Raw genomic sequence first — 21,155 nt, forward strand, 5'->3', positions numbered from 1 at the left:
TGTAAACCTCAGAGAAAGACAGGTCTCGAGGCACAAATCTGGGGAAGGGTACTGTTAGAAATTTCAAATATGTTACCAATTATAATGTCTCTATACCCACGTGGGCGGCGACAGTGAGACCTGGAGGGGGGTGATTGGAAAGCATGGCCTCCCTGATCTGAACCCGAGTGGTGTTCAGTTGTTGGACTTCTGTGCTAGTCACAGTTTGTCCATCACGAACACCATGTTCGAGCACAAGGGTGTCCATAAGTGCACGTGGCACCAGGACACCCTGAGTCAGAGGTCGATGATCGACTTTGTAGTTGTATCATCTGACCTTCGGCCACGTATCTCGGACACTCGAGTGAAGAGAGGGGCAGAGCTCTCGATCGATCACCACCTGGTGGTGAGTTGAATCCACTGGGAGGGGAGGAAGCCGGTCAGACCTGGCAGGCCCAAACGTATCGTGAGGGTCTGCTGGGAATGACTGGCGGAACCCTCTGTCAACGCGGTCTTCAACTCCCACCTCCGGGAGAGCTTCTCCCAGATCCCGGGGGAGGTTGGAGACCATGTTCTCCACCTCCATTGTTGATGCGGCTGCTCGTAGCTGTGGTCGCAAGGTCTCTGGTGTCTGTCGCGGCGGCAGTCCCCGAACCCGGTGGTGGACACCGGAAGGAAGGGATGCCGTCAAGCTGAAGGAGTCCTACTTATCTTTGTTGGTAGGTGGGACCCTGGAGGCAGCTGACAGGCACTGGCAGGCCAAGCGTGCCGCAGCCCGTGCAGTCGCAGAGGCAAAAACTCGGGTCTGGGAGGAGTTCGGGGAGGCCACGGAGGAGGACTATCAGTCGGCCTCGAAGAGATTCTGGCAAACTGTCCGACGCCTCAGGAGGTGGAAGCAGCTCTCCACCAGCACTGTTTACGGTGCAGGTGGGGAGCTGTTGACCCTGACTGGGGATGTTGTTGGGCGGTCGAAGGAATACTTCGAGGATCTCCTCAATCCCATCGTCACGTCTTCCGAAGAGGAAGCAGAGACTGGGGACTCAGAGGCGGACTCATCCGTTACCAGGCCGAAGTCACCGAGGTGGTTAGAAATCTCCTCGGTGGCAAGGCTCCTGGGGTGGATGAAATCCGTCCTGAGTACCTTAAGTCTCTGGATGTTGTGGGACTGTCTTGGTTGACACGCCTCTGCAACATCGCGTGGCGATCGGGGACAGTGCCTCTGGATTGACAGACCGGGGTGGTGGTCCCTCTGTTTAAGAAGGGGGACCGGAGGGTGTGTTCCAACTATAGGGGGATCACACTCCTCAGCCTCCCCGGTAAGGTCTATTCCAGAGTACTGGAGAGGAGAATTCGACCGATGGTTGAACCTCGGATTCAGGAGGAGCAGTGTGGTTTTCATCCTGGTCGCGGCACACTGGACCAGCTCTACACGCTCCATCGGGTGCTCGGGGGTTCATGGGAGTTCGCCCAACCAGTCCACATGTGTTTTGTGGATCTGTAGAAGACATTCAACCGTGTTCCTCGGGGCACCCTGTGGGGGGTGCTCCGGGAGTACGGGGTCCAGGGTCCTTTGCTAAGCGCTATCTGGTCCCTGTACGACTGCAGCAGGAGCTTGGTTCGCATTGCCGGTAGTAAGTCAAACCTGTTTCCAGTGCAAGCTGGCCTCCGCCAGGGCTGCCCTTTATCACCGGTTCTGTTCATTATTTTTATGGACAGAATTTCTAGGCGCAGCCAGGGTGTAGAGGGGGTCTGGTTTGGGAACCACAGAATCTCGTCTCTGCTGTTTACAGACAATGTGGTTCTGTTGGCTTTGTCAAATCAGGACCTTCAGCGTGCACTGGGGTGGTTTGCAGCCGAGTGTGAAGCGTCCAGGATGAAAATCAGCACCTCCAAATCTGAGGCCATGGTTCTCAACCGGAAAAAGGTGCTTTGCCCTCTTCAGGTTGGTGGAGTGTCTTTGCCTCAAGTGGAGGAGTTTAAGTATCTCGGGGTATTGTTCACGAGTGAGGGACGGATGGAGCGTGAGATCAATAGACGGATTGGTGCAGCATCTGCAGTGATGCGGTCGCTGTATTGGACCGTCGTGGTGAAGAGAGCTGAGTAGGGGGGCAAAGCTCTCGATTTACCGATCGATCTATGTTCCGAACCTCACCTATGGTCATGAGATTTGGCTCATGACCGAAAGAACGAGATCGCGAGTACAAGCGGCCGAGATGAGTTTCCTCCACAGGGTGGCTGGGCGCTCCCTTAGAGATAGGGTGAGGAGCTCGGAGTCGAGCCGCTGCTCCTCCACGTCGAAAGGGTCAGTTGATGTGGCTCGGGCATCTTTTCCAGATGCCCCTGGATGCCTCGCCAGAGAGGTGTTCCGGGCATGTCCCATTGGGAGGAGGCCCCCGGGAAGACCCAGGACACGCTGGAGGGACTACATCTCTCGGCTGGCTTGGGAACGCCTTGGGGTTCCCCCGGAGGAGCTGGAGGAGGTGTATGTGGATTGGGAGGTCTGGGCGGCTTTGCTTGAGCTGCTGCCCCCGCGACCCGACTCCGGATAAAGCGGAAGAGGATGGATGGATGGATGTCTCTATCCTGATTTTTCATATACATGTATATTTGTGTGATTTTTTTCTTTCCAAGTTACCCACTGAATCGCTTTGCCGATGAGACTGCTAATCTGCAGCACGAGGGGGCACTGACGGTTCTGTTCTCTGCAAACTGACAGCATAGCTTTGCAAATTCTTAGACATGGAAAATAATGCTTTAGCATCAGAAAAGGCTCTCTGGAAGTGTCACAATGTGCACCACAAATAACAGCATGGCGTTTATGCCTGACCCTCGAGCAAACCAGTCCTGCCCCGCTGCGTCTTTAAGTGGGCTGCTGTTTTGAGTCATGGTAGGACTGGTTAATCATCTTTTTTTTTTTTTTTAATGTTCGGGTTTCAGGCATATGCAAAAAAACTACTGCAGAGCATGCTTAATTTGTGCAAACACAACCCGCAGGGAAATGAGAGGCCAAACGAGGGAAATTCCCAACATCTAAATACCCATTCCAAACAATTCACATGGACTTCATTGAATTGAACCAATGTGAGGGAAAAAATTGTTTAGATTTGGTGAAATTGTACATTCATATGGTTGTGCGATGGGATCTCCGGTATCCCCCATTGTGGCCGATCTGTACATGGAGCAAGTGGACGAAGACAACCCTGACGTCGTTCACAGGCATTTTTCCCAGTCCTCTGGTTCAGATATGTCGATGACACATGGGTTAAAATCAAGCAAAGGAGTTGAAGACTATACAGAACACATCACTCGGTGGATTCCAATATCAAGTTCACACGGGAGGATGCCCAGAAACAACCATTAGCCTTCTTGGACTGTGATATTACATTGGAGAGAACAGGCAGCTCCAGACAGGGGTTTACAGAAACCCACCTCACCACGACCAATATCTGCTCTTTGGCTCAAACCACCCCTTGAACACAAGCTCGGGTGTATCAGGACTCTTCAACACAGAGCCTACAGGTGCCCACAACTGCAGAGGGAAGGGCTAAAGAACAACAACTTGTATGGAAAGCCCTCACAATATGTGGGTACCCACAATGGTCCCTGGACAAAGTGCAGACGTCCCAGAAAACAGAGACCAGATAGACAGGAGACGGAGACAAGAAGAGTGTCTCTCCCTTATTTAGCAGGAGTAGGGGAAAACTACAGAGGATCTTCAGACAGCACAAAATCCCAGTTTACTTTAAACCGGTTAACACCTTGAGACAGAAATTAGTTCACCCTAAGGACAGGATCCCTAGTTACAAACAGAGCAATGTAGTGTATTCTATCAGATGTCAGGAAAACTGTAATGAATACTACATAGGTGAGACTAAGCAACCTTTACACAAAAGGCCTATACCAGCACCGCAGAGAGGCGGCAAATGGACCTCAGTCTGCAGTTCATCTCCACCTTAAAGACACTAACCACACGTTTGAGGACAAGGAAGTTAAAATCTTAGCCAGAGAGAAGAAATGGTTTGAGAGAGGGGTCAAAGAGGCATTCTATGTGAACCGGTTGAAACCCAGCCTTAACCGGGGAGGGGGTCTGAGACACGCTTGTCCCCTGTTTACAATGGGGGTACTCAGGTCAAAGCAGTTTCAGTCTTTTGTTCATGGTAATGAGTCATTCACGTCATCAGGAGAATCGTAAAGGGAGCCATCAGGAGAGGCTTCCGTCCCATCATTAGGAGGGACAGCTGCCCTGTCATTAGGAGGGTGCTTACTAGAGCACAACAGGTGCTAATTAGAGCTATTGTTTAGTCACCAGCCTATAGCAGTCGGCCTCTCGGTAGGAGGGGACTGGTTAGGTTTTAAAACTCCAGCTTTTGTGGCTTCTGTTTTATTCTTCTCTACAAGAGTCAAGACAGAAGTCAGACTACCGGAGCAAGAATTTTAGCTTAGGAAGCTTCTGCGATTTGAAGCGAAACGTCCTTGCGTCAAGCAACCCAGTCCAGTCAAAGATTCAAGCTTCTCTACTATGGAAACCACCTGGACAACTGAGAGCCTACACAGATACATTCATATAACGCCCAGCTAAGAAACTGGGCTTACGCCATTTGAAATCTGTACGGCAGGCTCTACAGGTACAAAACTTACAAGTAATAACGGGGCCTGAGAGTGAAAGTGAGGGATTAGTTGATTATATGAGACGAGTGTTGTCCCACAAGAATATTATACACTCTAACAAGCTGCCAGAGTCTCCTGTTTCTGTGCAGGACGCTGAGAATCCGATCCAGGTTGGCGATTGGGTGCTGATAAAGGCCATTAAGAGAAAGAACTGGTCATCTCCAAAGTGGGAAGGTCCATTCAAAGTGCTGCTAACCACCCCCACTGCAGTAAAAGTTGCAGAGAGGTCATCTTGGGTGCATCTATCCCACTGCTAAAGGCAAAGATATCTAAAAGACACTGAAACGGACGAAGGAGACAATGTATAAAGGTGTCGGCTGACGGCCTATATAGGTCCAGCAATGGCTGGAGGCACATCTGTCCCTCCATACAGTCAAGACAACAGCCCAAGAGAGGGTGACCAAGTGTGATCAGAGAACAAAGATAAAGTTGGACAAGACACCCAAGCCCATCCAGGGTCCTGAAGCAGACGAGAAACCAGCTAAAAATGAGGAAAATCCTATCAACACAAGCCAGGATGAGAAGTAGATGGACTACAAGCTTGAAATAAGAGAAGCAGATGCATCTAATTCCTTGTGAACAGAACACGGAAATCCTGTTCCGTACCTATGTGTGTGTGAAACATTAAGAACAGGCCACAAGACGAAGCACATAACAGCGATAACAAAGATGCAACTCTTCGAGTCATCTTACAATGACCGGAGCTCTCAGCAAGGAGGTTGTGTCATCATGGTTACCAATAATCAAGTGTTTCAACCCTTAACCATAACACTCTCCTGTTGGCAGGTCAGCAGTGGTGGCCAGCCACTACTCACTCCCTCCTGGCTGCCAGCTCAACTTCTCCCTCCTATTCCAAATCCAACAGGAGGCTTTCTCTGCTGCCTCTCTGAGTCTTCTCACTGCCTTACCCCTCTCTGCTCCTCTTAGTCCAACAGCTGTCAACAGTTTCCAAACTGACTGGGCTGGGAATCCCCTGCATCCCACCTCAACAGGGTACAACCACGTCTGCCAGCCTTTGTCCCTGCAATCCTGCACCAGCTCTCTATAACGTTCAGATTTCCTTTCATATGCCTCTTCACACCCCTCCTCCCATTCACAGTAAGCCCACCAGGATGATTTTCTTTCCTGTAACAGAGTAAAGGATTGCATCTGGTCTCAAGGTTGTGTGGACAAAATCCGGAAACTGAAGTCTTTTCTTTAAGTCTACCCTAGGCTCCCATGCCTGGGCAGACTGCAATAAGCTGGAGCTGGACATACTAGGCCCTGATAGCTTTGACCCCTCCTTAACAACAGCTATAGCTGGGGCTGCCTTCCCCTTGTATTGACGTTTCCTTGTTTCTCCTGCTCCAAAATGTCAGCAAGGACTGTTAACACTTTGTCGTGGCGCCATCTATACCTGCCCTGGGTGAGAACTGTACGACACCCTGACAGAATGTGAGCCATTGTTCCTTTCTGCCCACAAAGCTTACATAGTGGGTCATGTCTCAACCCCCACCTATGGAGGTTGACAGGGGACGGAAGCGTCATAAATGGACCTCAACATAAAGGAGATTCGGTATGGCTCCAGCCTCCAGAGCTCCTTCCATGACACTTTCCGCTTGGGGAGATCCCACCGCGTCCAAGCGCCTTGGAAACCAAGCTCAACTGCTTTTGCTGTCCTTCGCTCCTCTTCCAGGTCCCTTACTTCCGCCTGGATCATGACTCTTTTTATGCTGGATTGGCTTTCCCCCAAGTTTGAAAGTGGGACATTCCCAAACCCTGTTGTCCAATGCAAGGTGCTCCAATGATATCTTTGAGCATCAGATTTCCTTCCGCTAAGGCCAGAGAGGCAGAGGCCTCCCACTTACGTCCTATCCTTGTTTTTATTCCTGCTTCTCTGACCTTGCTGTCTCTGGATTCTTTGTAAATCATGGCCACTTTGCATTTGGCTACTTGAAACTCCTCTACCAGGGAAGAAAGGGGTAATTGCAATTGCCCTGACCTGATGTACAGCCCCATTGATGTAAAGCTTGGTGAATACCTAACCACTTTCTCAGATGGGAGTTGATCTTCCGCTCAACCCCCTCTACAGCAGTAGTAGGGCGTCATAGTAGTAGGTACCACATCAGTCTGGGGAGCAGGCCATGTTGATATAGCCATGCTTTAAATTTCCCTGGTAGTCCACATGCATCTCTTTTCTCCAGCCACAACTGTGCTTGCTTCTCAGTGGTATGGACATTATTATGGTCCTTTAATGACTCATCATACCATTTCCCAAGATACTTGATAGGGTTATCTTTGATGGTAGGAATGTCTCCCCTTGAATAGCCAGATTGTATTTGAAGGTGATTTTCCCCTTTCTGACTATCAAACTCCTGGATTTCTTTGGCTTGAATGTCATTTTGGCCCATGTTGCCAGCTCTTCAAGCTTTACTAAGACCCACCGAGCCTGGACATGGGAAGATGTAGTGATTGTAAGGTCATCCATGTAATCTCTGCTAGCTGCTGGGCGAATCCCAGAATCCATTATTGGGCCTCTGGTTTCTTTTCCCCTGCCTTGATTATGAGGTTCATGCCCATGCCAAACAGGACTGGAGAGACTGTGCACCCTGTGACAATCCCTCGTCCAAGGTGCTGCCACTGAGTGATGTAGTCCTTTGCCTTAAAGCAAAGTTTGATTCCCCCCAGGTAGATGTTAACCATTACACCAATATGCTCTGGGATACGGTAATGTATACTTGAGTAGGAACGGTGCACCCTGTTCACACCAGCTCAAGCTGGTCCTGTTTTGTCTTTTAGAATAATAATGTCATATCTATGTGAGTGCAGACTGTGTAACTCCAAGATGTGTTTGTGTAATTTTTCTGCATCTGCCTGTATTCGTTTTTGCTTCAATAAAAAGCCGGGGGGTGGAGCTGACTGGTGAGTGACGGAGTGAGGGCTCGTCGTCCACTCTCTCCTGTGCAGGAAAGAAATTCAGTGTTTCTGTGTAGTCATTTTCTGTGATACATTTGGGTTGACTCCTTTCAGCAGGTTCAACTCTGACAGGTACAGAAACACTTCTGCTGCTTTGAAGGTCCCAATGAGCACAGGTGTCCTCCATCATCCATAAATGGAAGAAGTTCAGATCCCCCAGTACTCTTCCTGGAGTTGGCTGCCCATCTAAACTAAGCGAGCGGGGGAGAAGAGTCAGGGAGGTGACCAAGAACCCGATGGTCACTCTGTCAGAGCGGCAGCATTCCTCTGTGGAGAGAGGACCTTCCAGAAGAAGGTTCAGCAGCATTCCGCCAATCTGGCCTGTAAGGTAGAGTGGCCAGACGGAAGCTACTCCTTAGTAAAAGGCACATTGCAGCCCACCTGGAATTTGCTAAAAGGCACTTGCAGGACTCTCAGACCATGAAAAACAAAACTCTCTGGTCTGAGACAAACATTGAACTCTTTGGTGTGAATGCTAGGCGTCATGTTTGGAGGAAACTAGGCACTATCCCTACAGTGAAGCATAGTGGTGGCAGCATCATGCTGTGGGGATGTTTTTCAGTGGCAGGAACTGGGAGACTAGTCAGGATTGAGGGAAAGATAATGCAGCAATGTACAGAGACATTTTGGATGAAAACCTGCTCCGGACTGCTCTTTACCTCAGACTGAGGTGACGGTTCAGCCTTCAGCAGGACAATGACCCTAAGCACACAGTCAAGATATCAAAGGAGTGGCTTCAGACCTGAATCTGATTGAACATCTCTGAAGATGTTTGAAAATGGCCGTGCACTGATGCTCCCCATCCAACCTGATAGAGCTTGAGAGGTGCTGCAAAGAGGAATGGGCAAAACTGCCCAAGGACAAATGCGCCAAGCTTGTGAAGTCTTGAGGCTGTAATTGCTGCCAAAGGTGCATCAAGAAAGCATTGAGCAAAGTGTGTGAATACTTATGTTCATGTGGTTCCTTTTTTATTTTTGATAAATTGCAAAAATAAAACAAACTTCTTTCATGTTGTCATTATGGGGTGTTGTGACTAGAATTTTTTTTTTTTTAAGGGGGGATTAATTTACTCCATTTTGGAATAAGGCTGTAACAACAAAATGTGGAAAAAAGTGAAGCGCTGTATACTTTGTGGATGCACTGTATGTCATTTTTTTTCCCCCAAAGCATTTGATTCTGTTGATCAGACTGCTCTCTGGGACATCCTGAACATTTGTGGGCTCCCAAGAAGTTACTAGACATCAGAGCTAGCCTATACACAGATACTTTAAGTGCTGTGCGGCCTGGAGGCAGAGACTCTGAGTTTTTCCCCATTGAAAGCTGGCATTTGTCAGGGGTGTGTTCTGGCTTCTGCAAGGTTCAGTGCTTGAAAGGACTTGGTGTTGGGTAGTGTAGTGGAGACTTGGGCACTTTTGTTGGTGAGGAAAAGTTTACAGACCTTGACTTTGCAGACGATGCTGTGATCTTTGGGAATGGATACTCTGATGGCAGCACTTCAGAAGCTGCGTAATGTCTCACAATATCTTGGTTTGAGATCCTGGATCAAGACTAAAATTCAGGCTTTTAATGACTTCTTGTATTTAGCCATTAGGATCGTATGTGGTGAAAGAGCTGAACTTTACTTATCTTTACTTTACTTAGACATTTACTTATCACAGCAGTGACATACATGTCTCTGGGTCCTCGGCCTTTGAGATCAAGAGGTGCGTGGGAAGAGCTTGTGGAGTCATGAGGGCACTAAACAGAGGTGTTTTGTGATGCTGATATCTATGCAGGTGAATGAAGGTCTAAGTCTTTAGGATCCTAATGCTGCCTGTCTTGCTGTATTGTTATGAGACTTGGATGCGAACCAGTGACCTAAGGCGACGACTGGATGTCTTTGGCACTAGGTCTCTTCGGAGGATCCTTGGATACTCCTGGAATGACTTTGTATCAAACGAGTGGTTACTAAGACAGAAAGGATGAGGAGTATCACTTGCATTGTGAAGGAGTATCGGCTACAACAGGCGTGGGCAATGAGGGACGAGACAGTGCAGGTTTTCCTTGCAACCACTCATCTCAACAGGTGAGTTGCTGATGAGCTTCTCCCCTGAACATAAACACCTGATCTTTAATGAAATCACCTGCTGAAGTGATTGGTAGAAAGGAAAACATGCAGTGTTTCGGCCCTTCATGGCACATGACTGCCCACCCCGGGCTACAACATTTCGCCCATGTGGCCGACTACTCTGCATGATGCAGCACGCAGCTGCCTGAGTTTTGAGGACGCCAGTGGCTTGCTCTGAGGTTGTTTGCACACATCACTAATATTTAATTACTACACAATTTGTGGGCACACTGCCAGTTTTAAAAGCTGACACATGTTCAGAGGGGCGTGTTTATTGCAGGAATGTTTAGCTCTTTTCTGGTTACAAAGGACCTACTGTCCTTTTTGGTCATTTTGAAAAAAGACAATGAATACTGTATGTTGGTAAAAAAAGTGGTGAGAATGAAAGTGGGGGAAGAGCAATAGGGGGATGCTGAGGTGTATGGACAGAGTAAAGGAAGACATGAAGGGGAAAAAGGGTTGAGTTGGAAGGAGGTGCAAGACTAGACTGAAAGGTGAAAGCCCAAAGACATTTCAGTGTAATCCCAATGCTCTCCCTTTGCCTTTTTTCCACGGAGTGTTAATTTAACACTGGTGATTTTACTGTGTAGAAGGATTGTGTGAGTTCTTTTTCTGTAAGGTTGGAGTTGGTTAGTACTTAGATAAGAGACCGCTTACGAAGACCAGGGCCTATGTTTGCTTCTCCAGTAAAACTGAAGTTACATCAGTAAGGGAATCCTGCATAAAACTTGTGCCAAATCCAAATGTGGATCTGTTCTAGGTCTGCTGTGGTGATCCTGAGCAAACAGAAGCAGTCGATAGAGAAAACATTGTCTCCTGCTTGTTGTGTTTGAGGAAGCATGTATTGGGCTGTAAAATTACAAAATGATCAGGTTTTGTATTTTATCTGATATAGTCTGTTGCTTTTATTGAATTAAATAGACAGAATAACTTTTTTGTTCTGCAAAAAGAAATGTCAAACTAAATTTTATTTCATTGAAAATCTAATGAAGAAAAAAATGGTTTTAGAAACATCAGAACACTAAACATAAGCAACACAAAACATGATCAAACTCTACAGTTTTTAAGTGTTAGTTGTCCGGTAAAAATTCAGTCATTACTAAATATTTCATTGAACACTTAAAATCAGAGTAGGAGCTGGTGAAGTGACATTGATGGCAACATGAGTTTATAACTGATAGAACAACTTTAGGTTTTCTCTTTCAAACAGGTGACTGTGAATGTCAGCGATGAACAGAGAGAGAACAACTTTGTGAACCCAGTGTATCATACAGACAACAATGTGGTCATCGTGCATACCTCTTCTGGAAGTGACAAACCTTCACAGGTGAGATACTGGTCCTCCGTATGTCTCCGTATACATGTTTTGGAGTTTATGCAGCGAAGGTTGTAAAGGTCTGCTACGGTAACTGGTAATGAATCTATGCCACTTAACAGCAATGACTGCTACCACTTTAAAATTAATATATTTATACACGAGGAAAACAACCATGTGCTGGTGCTGCATATTGCTGTATCCACCAAATGGAACTACCTTGAATCTTGGATGGCAACCAAGATTCAGGCAGACAAGTGGTCCATCCCCATCTGTTGAAAACAACCATCTGTCTACTACAGTCAAGTGAAAGTGGTCATCCCATTGGCCTTCTCCCACTGTTGGGTCTCCATCTGCTGGATCATGCCAATAGAAATGCGCCAAATGGTAACAATATCGTAGCTGAGGCTCTCTTAAAACCGTCGCTGCTTAAACTACCCATTATGTTGACAGCATGACTCCACATCACCCTTTGTGCTCATTTGCAGGAGTCGAAATGGAGCTTATTGAAAAGGAAACTAAACCCAAGTACCACGTTTGAAAACCCTTCATACTCAGAGGTAACTGTAGAACTTTAAACATTTCTTCATGATGACAGAAGAATCCATCCGTCCATCCATTTTCTGGATGTACCCGCTTACTCCAGTAAAGGGACACCGGGTGGCTGGAGCCTATCCCAGCAGTCATAGGACGAGAGGCGGGGTACACCCTGGACAGGACGCCAGTCTGTCGCAGGGCCACATATAGACAATCAAACATTCACACCTGCACACACACTTACAGATAGTTAGGGGAGGTGATGGTCTAGTGGTTAAGTGTTGGGCTTGAGACCAGAGGATCCTCGGTTCAAATCCCAGTCTGACTGGAAAATCACTAAGGGAATTAAGGACCTTGGGCAAAGTCCTTAATCCCCTAGTTGCGCCCAGTGTGTAGTGAGCGCCTTGTATGGCAACACCCTGACATCAAGGTGAATGTGAGGCATTATTGTAAAGCACTTTGAGCATCTGATGCAGATGTAAAAGAGCTATAGAAATGCAGTACATTATTTCACAAGTTACTAATCCACCTAACCTCCATGTCTTTGGATGTGTGAGGAAGCAGGAGCACTTGGAGGGACCCACACAAACACAGGGAGAACATGCAAACGCCACACAGAAAGGGAAGGTGGGAAACGAACCCACAACCTTCTTGCTGTTGAAGCAAACAGTGCTAACCACTATACCACCATGCTGCCACATAAGAATCCAAAACGGTTTAATATGTACAACTGTTTCTTTTCCTTTTTTGTGCATTTTCTTCCCCAGATGAAGGATGAAAAACCTGGAGGAAAGCAGCAGGGATTTCTCCCCACCGCTGAGCCCTCTCCATATGTCCCCCCACCAAACCTCAGAAGAGGGAACGTCCGAGCACCTTTTCGCCGACCGAGGACAGTTTCAAAGACACGGCCACTCTGGTTAAAGAGGACAGCGACGTATAACGCTTCTCGCTGAACGGGGGAAAAAGAAACACACTTTGCACAGAATTTATTTTTTTATGTAGCCTGTGTACAAATAAGTTTAGGAAAGAGACACATTTCTGTAGAATGAAGAAAAGAGTCCTCTGTCACAATGCCTTCTGACATTTCTAATGCACAACTGGTGTGTTGATGTTTGTCTTTATTCTGATGTACATATGTATATCTTTGCACTGATGCTGCTTAAAGAAATGTTGATATAAAAGCTGTATATTTGTAAATTTGAACAGCAAGATTGTCAAAAAGCTGAAGATCTGAAACAGATCTTATGAATAGTCCTACATACAGTGAATGCAGTATCCATACACACAGTGCAGTCAACGTACAGTAGTTACGCTATCGAGAGCAATGTTTTCCGTATTCTTCGTTCACGTTTATATACCTCATTTCAGGCTATAAAGTAAAAGAAAGACAAAAAACACTGGATTTCATGTGATGCTGTTCATTTTTCAAAGATTTTGCTACAAATAAACATTTGCATGCGTGTAATACCACAAAACACATTAAAAAGTGCAGTACGCACATTGTGCATTGTATTGCTTTTAAACAGAATCAAACTCATTCCCTGGCTTTGTGATATCTCAGTCAGTATAATCATGTTTTACTAAAAACCCTGGAATGACAGCCTCTTTTTTTAATGTTTGAAACATTACTTGAATGGTTGCATGTTTTTTTTTTTGAATGGAAATGAATTTATAATGTTGATTTCTATGGCGCTCACAGACACATCCATATCACTCCATACAGATGAAGGTGGTCATTTTAAATGCAGAGTGATTTATTTTGCAAAATGACGACAAATAAAAGCTGTATCTGTGATCTTGCAGAATATGCACATTTTTATTTTTATTTTTTTAGGTAGAAACTGGATCACAAATTGATGCTGCTCACTTGTGAATGAATAAAATTCCTACTTTGTAATGTAGTCTTGGCATTTTTCCCCCTCATCATTGATACATATTACTTTTATGGATCTCACTTTAGTTGTTTCTTTGCTTGTGTCTCATTTGTTGGACTTCAGTGTAGAAGTGAGGAGATTTACAGCAAAGTCAGAAGTAAATGTCGGGAGGTAGGACGGAGGGATTCCGGAATAGTTACATTCAGGCCGTGCTCCATATGACTGGTTACCTTGGAGATATCTGAACTGCACAGGATGTTAATAGTGAACCTCGTACGCTTTCACATCTGATAAGTGAGACAGAAGCAAGGAGTGAATAACACTGTGCTTAATTTATACTTACATTAATCTGCTTGGAATGCAGGGAAAACTTACAGTTGTTGATGTGTGTCTCTCCATACAAGGTCTTTGACATCTTGTGGGAGAGCAGTTCCACGGCTCTCCTGAGGTCGGCTTCAATAACATCCATCTGAGTTGGGCCTGTTTTGAAGTATCCAGGTTCAGTAATGGTCATTTTGATGCCAAACGGTTTGCCTGTTCTTCCTAGACAGGTGATGCAAAGATTTTCTTTTAATACAAATAGATTTTATTGCAAGCAACATATGTAGTGCGTGTTGAGACTCCACAACTGACTGTAGCTTTTAAATATGAAATTCATTATTTGTTATGCATGCATATTCCAGAACCTTCCAGCAGGTGCGGTGTTCAGCAGGTGGCAGACTTGACTTTGTTCTTCTCATTTAATTGTCATTATCTTCGCTCCTTTCAAGCAAAAATCAAAGTCAATAAACAATGCAGAGGTTCAAATGGGAATGAAGAAAGATCCCATAAATGCAACTTTTACTTATTTGTTCCCCACGGTTACTCAACGTTCCAGTGTGTAAGATTGAATGCCATCTAGTGGTGAGGTTGCAGATTACATTATGCCATCACCAGTCACTATTTTGTTTCAAGTTGTCACTTCTGTGGTGATGGGGATTTATGGTCCTTTGCCTTCTCTCGTGAAAATATGTATCTTCCATTTCACAAAATGAGGGTTCTCAAACTTATTAAGGCACCTTGACACTTGCACGAATGTAATCTTTCACACTGGCACACAATCTTGCGTGCCATTGAGTAAATGTGTCGTACACTGCACGGCTGTGTGCCTGCATGTGGGAAGAAATGTTGATTATGTTCAAAACCTCTGGCATACATTAATTTCATGAGCTAGTCATGAACATTACGCAACCTGTTTTGAAAACACTGCCTGTAACTGTATGTCGTTGTGCGCAGTGCAGCCGAACGATTGTGATGAGATGTTACATCTACAATAAAAACATAATTATACAGATACATTATCTAACTCATAAGAAGCAATGAAAATGCAACTGTTTCACCAATCCATTACGATATATATATATATATTATAAGATCCCAAAGCCTTCTCCCACCACACGCCATTTTCACGGAGACCTGCAACTGAAGACAATTTCACTAGCAAGTTCTGAGAGCAATGCAACATCGGCTACGAAATGATTATTTTTATACAGGGTGGTGTCCAGCGGGACAAAGCGGGAATGCATTGGCACGACGAATTGCGCGGCAGTGTGGGGATGAATTCATGCAAGTGTCAAGGTGCCTTTAGCCTGTACAAGCAACCAGTTAGGCGAGCAACCACTGATTATTCTACCTCTTTAGTCTTTCAGTCATGTTGCAAAATGAAAAAGACAGAGTAACGATGTTCCTTTGGGCAACTGTAGCAACATAGTGGAGCAAAATGACCGCCTCTATGAGGGGGCCCGCTCCCACATAGATAGGAAGGTCTCATTCCAAGCTCATGAAAACACTGAATGGTTGTTGCAAGTATACGCTAATGAACAGATGGTTATGAATGCTGTATTCCATTTCAGTTAATACACATCCCTAAATCATACACATTGCCGCTTTAAGTACCATTTATGAATCAAAACACAACGATCCTAGTTTATTTGTTAACTTATTAAATTTGCTTAATTGTTTTTTATCATGCTTGAGAACACTAGAGGGTACAAATCAAAAATAACACACACACACCCTCATCTTCAAGTGCTTATCCCAAGATCGGGTCACAGGGGGGCTGGAGCCTATCCCAGCAATCAAAGGGTGTGAGGCAGAGTTCACCCTGCATAGGATGCCAGTCTGTCACAGGGCCATATAGGACAAACAAACACATCACCACGTGCACTCACACACCTACGGACAATTTAAAGTTTTCAATCCACCTAGCCTGCATGTCTTTGGATGCGGGAGGAAGCCGGAGCACCCGGAGAGACCCCACATGAACATGGGGGAGAACATGCAAACTACCCACAGAGAGGCCACAGGTGGGAATCAATCCCATGACCTTCTTGCTGTGAGGCAACAGTGCTAACCACTAATCCACCGTGCTGTGCAACAACAGAACATTTGAAAACATTTGTTTCAAACACGTTGTGATGTAATGGCACGCTGTTCAATCCAACTCTGACTGGCTCTTCCTGAAGAGACAGACTCTAATAAGTTCACTGGCTTTTAAGGTGGATTTAAAGGAGTAAGTGGCATGTCATCATGCAAAGTGACCATCTTAAAATAATTTGTACTTTTTTTGGTAGCAGTGGCAAATATTGGGACTCTCCAAACTAATGGTTAGCTGTTGATAATATTGGAACTCTCGCAGTTAGAGGCATAATTAAAAATCAAAGCTATGTGTGACAATTTAAAGAAAATTGTGTATTTTCATAAACAACTACACTTTCTATAGCACTTTTCCATCTGAGCAGATGCTCAAAGCACTTTACAATGATGACTCAAACACACACAAACACTGCAATCCATGCACTGCAGCTTGGAGATTAATGATCTCCCCCGAAGGTCCCTAATGATTTTCCAGTCTGACAGGAATTTGAACAGAGGATCCTCTTGCCTCTCAAGCCAACCAATTTGACCTCCAGACCATCATCTACTTTCAATAAGGAACTAATGATTAACCTTAATTTTGAGTGATGAATGCCAATATAAGCAATAAAAGAAACAGGGAAACCCTGCTTTGCACTTAGCACCAACAGATTTTCCAGTTTTGTCTTTTGTGTTCTAAATGAGACGTTTGAAGAACCGGTTTTACAACCTGAGGCTGTTGGAAAGAATTTTGTGCAACTTTTGGACAGGCAGTAGCCTCCTCCAGTGACAGAAAGCCTGCCAACAATATTGGCCACATTCACCACATGCCCCCGAGCCTTCTTCAGCAATGGAGGAACTGGAGGGTCCCCTCAATGACACCATCAAATTCACATCCAGAACCTTATTGAAATTCTCTAACTGCATCCGGTCTGTGGAACCACTGGGTACAGACCGCCCAGTGTGTTCACCAGCCCCCACTACCCTGCAGATTGCAGAGACAGCAGGAAAGCACTTGGAATGATTGCCTCTGCCGCTTTAAAATGTTTAATTGAAAAACAGGGAGATAGATCTGATGGTTGGGTGGTCCAGAGCTTCAGTGTAAAGTGACGGCCTCTCTTCACTCACAGAGTTATAGATGGATTCATGAGAAAACTGTTGGACAGGTTTAGATCCTGGGAATTACATTGTAGGATAAGATGTTTTAGATCTTGGCAGAGCTATTAAAAGTATTCCAAATACAAAAATTTATGTTCTGTGATCTGATTTGTATCATCCTACTTTTGTATTCCTTATTTTGTTTGTTTTTACAAATCAGTGTTGTGAATTTTATTAATCCAATGACAACCGTTAGGGTTGTGTTTTGGTAGGGTTGTTTTTGCGATTTGGCCCCTGTGTGTCCCCCTCTCGTCCTTTTTGGGCCCTCAGCACTTCCTGTTCGGTCTGGTGTGAGAGTGAGTTTTTCTCGCTCAGCTCCGCTCTGTTTCTCTCTCTCCGTTTGTATCCTACATATGTTAATGCTTTATTCTGTTAGTCCAGCGTGCTTCTCTTGTGCACACCTGTCACCCTCTTCGGTGTCTCATGTCTCTTCTTGTCACTGCCTTTGTCTCATCTATCTCCTCACTTTTTCCTCTGTCATCTTGTATATGAAATCTGACTCACTTTCCCCCACTGGTGTTTAGTTATATTCCTACATGTTTTTAGACTCTGTCCTGACCTTCTAGCCCCCTCTGCTGTTTTGTTATGTTCCTGCAGATTTTTAGTTAAATTGTCTACACCTGCTTGGATCTGCAGCTGTCACTGATTGTGTTATTTAAAGAGACTGCTTGGTTTTAGTTGTGGGTCTACTGGTTTGAGTTATGTTGTGGTGGCCTGTCCTTGGCTCTTCCAGCGTTTGCAAGCTGCGAGGTTTAGCATTTAGATGCTCCTCCTGTGCTTTTTCTATGCACTTCCTAGAGCACTTTCCCATTGTGTTAAGTGGTTTACCTGAAGCTCCTCCCTTTGAAAGGAAACTGATTTCTTCTTTTTTTCCTGGTCACCCATCTCACTTTGTTTTGAAATCTTTTGGAGATGGACTCTGTCCTGTGAACACTTCTGAGTTGTGAAAGAATTTTGTTTGGAACTCTATTATGAGTAAGAGACTGTCTTGGTGCACTCATTATGTAAGCGACTCAGCAGTTTAACCCTTCTTTTTAGACAAAGGATGTTTTTTTAGGTTGGATTGCCTTCTGTGAGGAAGACTATTTGTGTTGAACTCTCTTTGTATTAAGTCTACTCCTCAGTTTGTCTAAACCTTACTAAGATGACTCCTTGTTTGTTCACTTTTTGAATGAAACTTGATTCCTCAGTAAGAAAGCTACTACTTGGGTCCTATACACCCTGTTGAAGAAGACTACTCCTGTGGAACTCCAGTTTCCTACGACGCCTTCTCCTGAGTTGAATGTGAGTATTATTTATAAACTACTGTTCTTGTTATTCCTATCTGTGCCTTGGCTGTCCTGCTCTAGGGTTCATTAGTCTGTTCTAACAGCTAACTAATGCCCACCCCACTTTTTTTTTTAACTTATGCCAATCTGGTCCATGGTAATTGTGTTTTCATAACAGCAAAGACGTTCAAGAGATTAACTTCAAGAAGTCCTTTTTATCCCTGTGACCCTGCTTCCAGATAAGCAGTTGAAGATGAAGTCCTTTTCACTAGTGTCAAGCTATTTGAGGACAATGAGGGTTATGGCAATCTATCTTATTGTTTACTTCATTAAGGGCAATTTTGAGGACACCTTCAATGACCTACCAAATTTGGCAGAAAACAGCAAAAGTACCAGGGAAGAATAAGCCATCAAATAGAAAGACATACCCTTTGACCCTAATGACTGGTCATTAGCAAATCTGACTTTTAAACCTATGACCATGATCCCAATGATTGACCTTGCCTCTGGAATCCCAGAACCCATCTTCATATGTGTGCAAATCAAAATAAAAAACTTAAAGTAGACCTGCATTGAAATAAATGCAGTCAGATCTTGGACAAAAATGACATATTACACATAAGATCCTTCTGAATGTAGTAAAGTAAATCTGCAAGCCCAGATTGTCATTCAACGGAGAAATCTTAGTTAAAAATGACAAATTTACAGTCTAAAATTTGGCCTCCGCAAAACTCAGCACATCCGGGACGTTGCCGAGACGCAAGACAGAAGACCCTATCCCAGCATGCATTGCGCGCGCCAACTGTAATTTGTGGATTTACGTCAGTTTGCATCTCTTACAAAACCACCTTTTTATTGTCTTATATGGAAGGATCTATTTTTTTTTTTTAAAAACTTCATATTGTCTTGCGGTACATTTGAGTATACATTTCTTTTATTTTTGCTTGAAAAGTTTTGGGGACTTTTTCACATGCCCATTTGATTGAGTGGTGTCGCATTGAAAATCTACTGTCTTTAGCCTCCGGTGTTACCGTTGCGGGGTACGGATGCGGGACCCGCAAAGAATTCAAGTCATTAAAAAGATACAAACCTCTCTCAGTGGCCACGGAGCTCTGCGGCTGCGATTACCGAGACCGTGCGGCGCTGCGGATTTTTCCACAAGAAGTCTGTCCTTGCGGGCGGCCGGAGCGCTCCGCATCAAACAGCGAGCGTAGGCTCTGGACTTGTTGCCAAGTTGGCCACACCTCCATCCAGTAGACAGGGAGGTGGTGCCAGAGTTGGCTGCAGCTCTGCACAACAAATACGGGGGCGGTGTGAGTGGCCCGCTGCGGCGTTTACCGAACCCGCAGACTCAGTAAGGGCATCGGAGGCAGTGAGAGCAAGGCGTAAGGGTCGGGGAGAACGTCGCCCGCTGTCGATGCCGCCACTGATCTGAGCATGCAGAGCTGTATCTCGCATTCATTACAGCTTACTTTTGGATGTTGAAACCAGTATGTGTATAACAGTAACATTACTACCAGATAAAATCAATTTCAATGCAGGATTGGACTGAAGGCGCTAGCACTCCGTCTTCTCCCTCACGTCATGGCAATGTCCCAGATGTACAACCCCTGGCAAAAATTATGGAATCACCGGCCTCGGAGCAGATCACAGACATGACACAAAACTAGTCATTTCAAATGGCAACTTTCTGGCTTTAAGAAACACTAAGAAATCAGGAAAAAAAATTGTGGCAGTCAGTAACGGTTACTTTTTTAGACCAAGCAGAGGGAAAAAAATATGGAATCACTCAATTCTGAGGAATAAATTATGGAATCACCCTGTAAATTTTCATCCCCCAAACTAACACCTGCATCAAATTAGATCTGCTCATTAGTCTGCATCTAAAAAGGAGTGATCACACCTTGGAGAGCTGTTGCACCAAGTAGACTGACATGAATCATGGCTCCAACATGAGAGATGTCAATTGAAACAAAGGAGAGGATTATCAAACTCTTAAGAGGGTAAATCATCACGCAGTGTTGCAAAAGATGTTGGTTGTTCACAGTCAGCTGTGTCTAAACTCTGGACCAAATATAACATGGGAAGGTTGTTAAAGGCAAACATACTGGTAGACCAAGGAAGACATCAAAGCGTCAAGACAGAAAACTTAAAGCAATATGTCTCAAAAATTGAAAATGCACAACAAAACAAATGAGGAACGAATGGGAGGAAACTGGAGTCAACGTCTGTGACCGAACTGTAAGAAACCGCCTAAAGGAAATGGGATTTACATACAGAAAAGCTAAACGAAAGCCATCATTAACACCTAAACAGAAAAAAACAAGGTTACAATGGGCTAAGGAAAAGCAATCGTGGACTGTGGATGACTGGATGAAAGTCATATTCAGTGATGAATCTCGAATCTGCATTGGGCAAGGTGATGATGCTGGAACTTTTGTTTGGTGCCATTCCAATAAGATTTATAAAGATGACTGCCTGAAGAGAACATGTAAATTTCCACAGTCATTGATATGGGGCTGCATGTCAGGTAAAGGCACTGGGGAGATGGCTGTCATTACATCATCAATAAATGCACAAGTTTACGTTGATATTTTGGACACTTATCCCATCAATTGAAAGGATGTTTGGGGATGATATCATTTTTCAAGGTGATAATGCATCTTGCCATAGAGCAAAAACTGAAAACATTCCTTGCAAAAGACACAAGGTCAATGTCATGGCCTGCAAATAGTCCGGATCTTAATCCAATTGAAAATCTTTGGAAGTTGAAGAAAATGGTCCATGACAAGGCTCCAACCTGCAAAGCTGATCTGGCAACAGCAATCAGAGAAACTTGGAGCCAGATTGAAGAGTCACTCATTAAGTCCATGCCTCAGAGACTGCAAGTGTTATAAAAG

At 44.9% G+C, this 21,155-nt stretch overlaps 1 protein-coding gene and 1 long non-coding RNA gene across 2 annotated transcripts in view; one reads left to right on the top strand and one right to left on the bottom strand.

Moving 5' to 3' along the window:
- LOC117524512 (retinol dehydrogenase 7-like) overlaps window positions 1–21,155 on the bottom strand; it is a 60,058-nt gene that overhangs the window by 3,809 nt on the left and 35,094 nt on the right. The window lies entirely within an intron of this gene.
- LOC117524514 lies at window positions 10,878–12,359 on the top strand. The gene is made up of 3 exons (XR_004564786.1): window positions 10,878–11,036; window positions 11,513–11,584; window positions 12,329–12,359. It is a non-coding gene; the product is annotated as an uncharacterized LOC117524514 (long non-coding RNA).

Source organism: Thalassophryne amazonica, chromosome 14 (assembly GCF_902500255.1).
Source record: "Thalassophryne amazonica chromosome 14, fThaAma1.1, whole genome shotgun sequence".
NCBI classification, from domain to species: Eukaryota; Metazoa; Chordata; class Actinopteri; order Batrachoidiformes; family Batrachoididae; genus Thalassophryne; species Thalassophryne amazonica.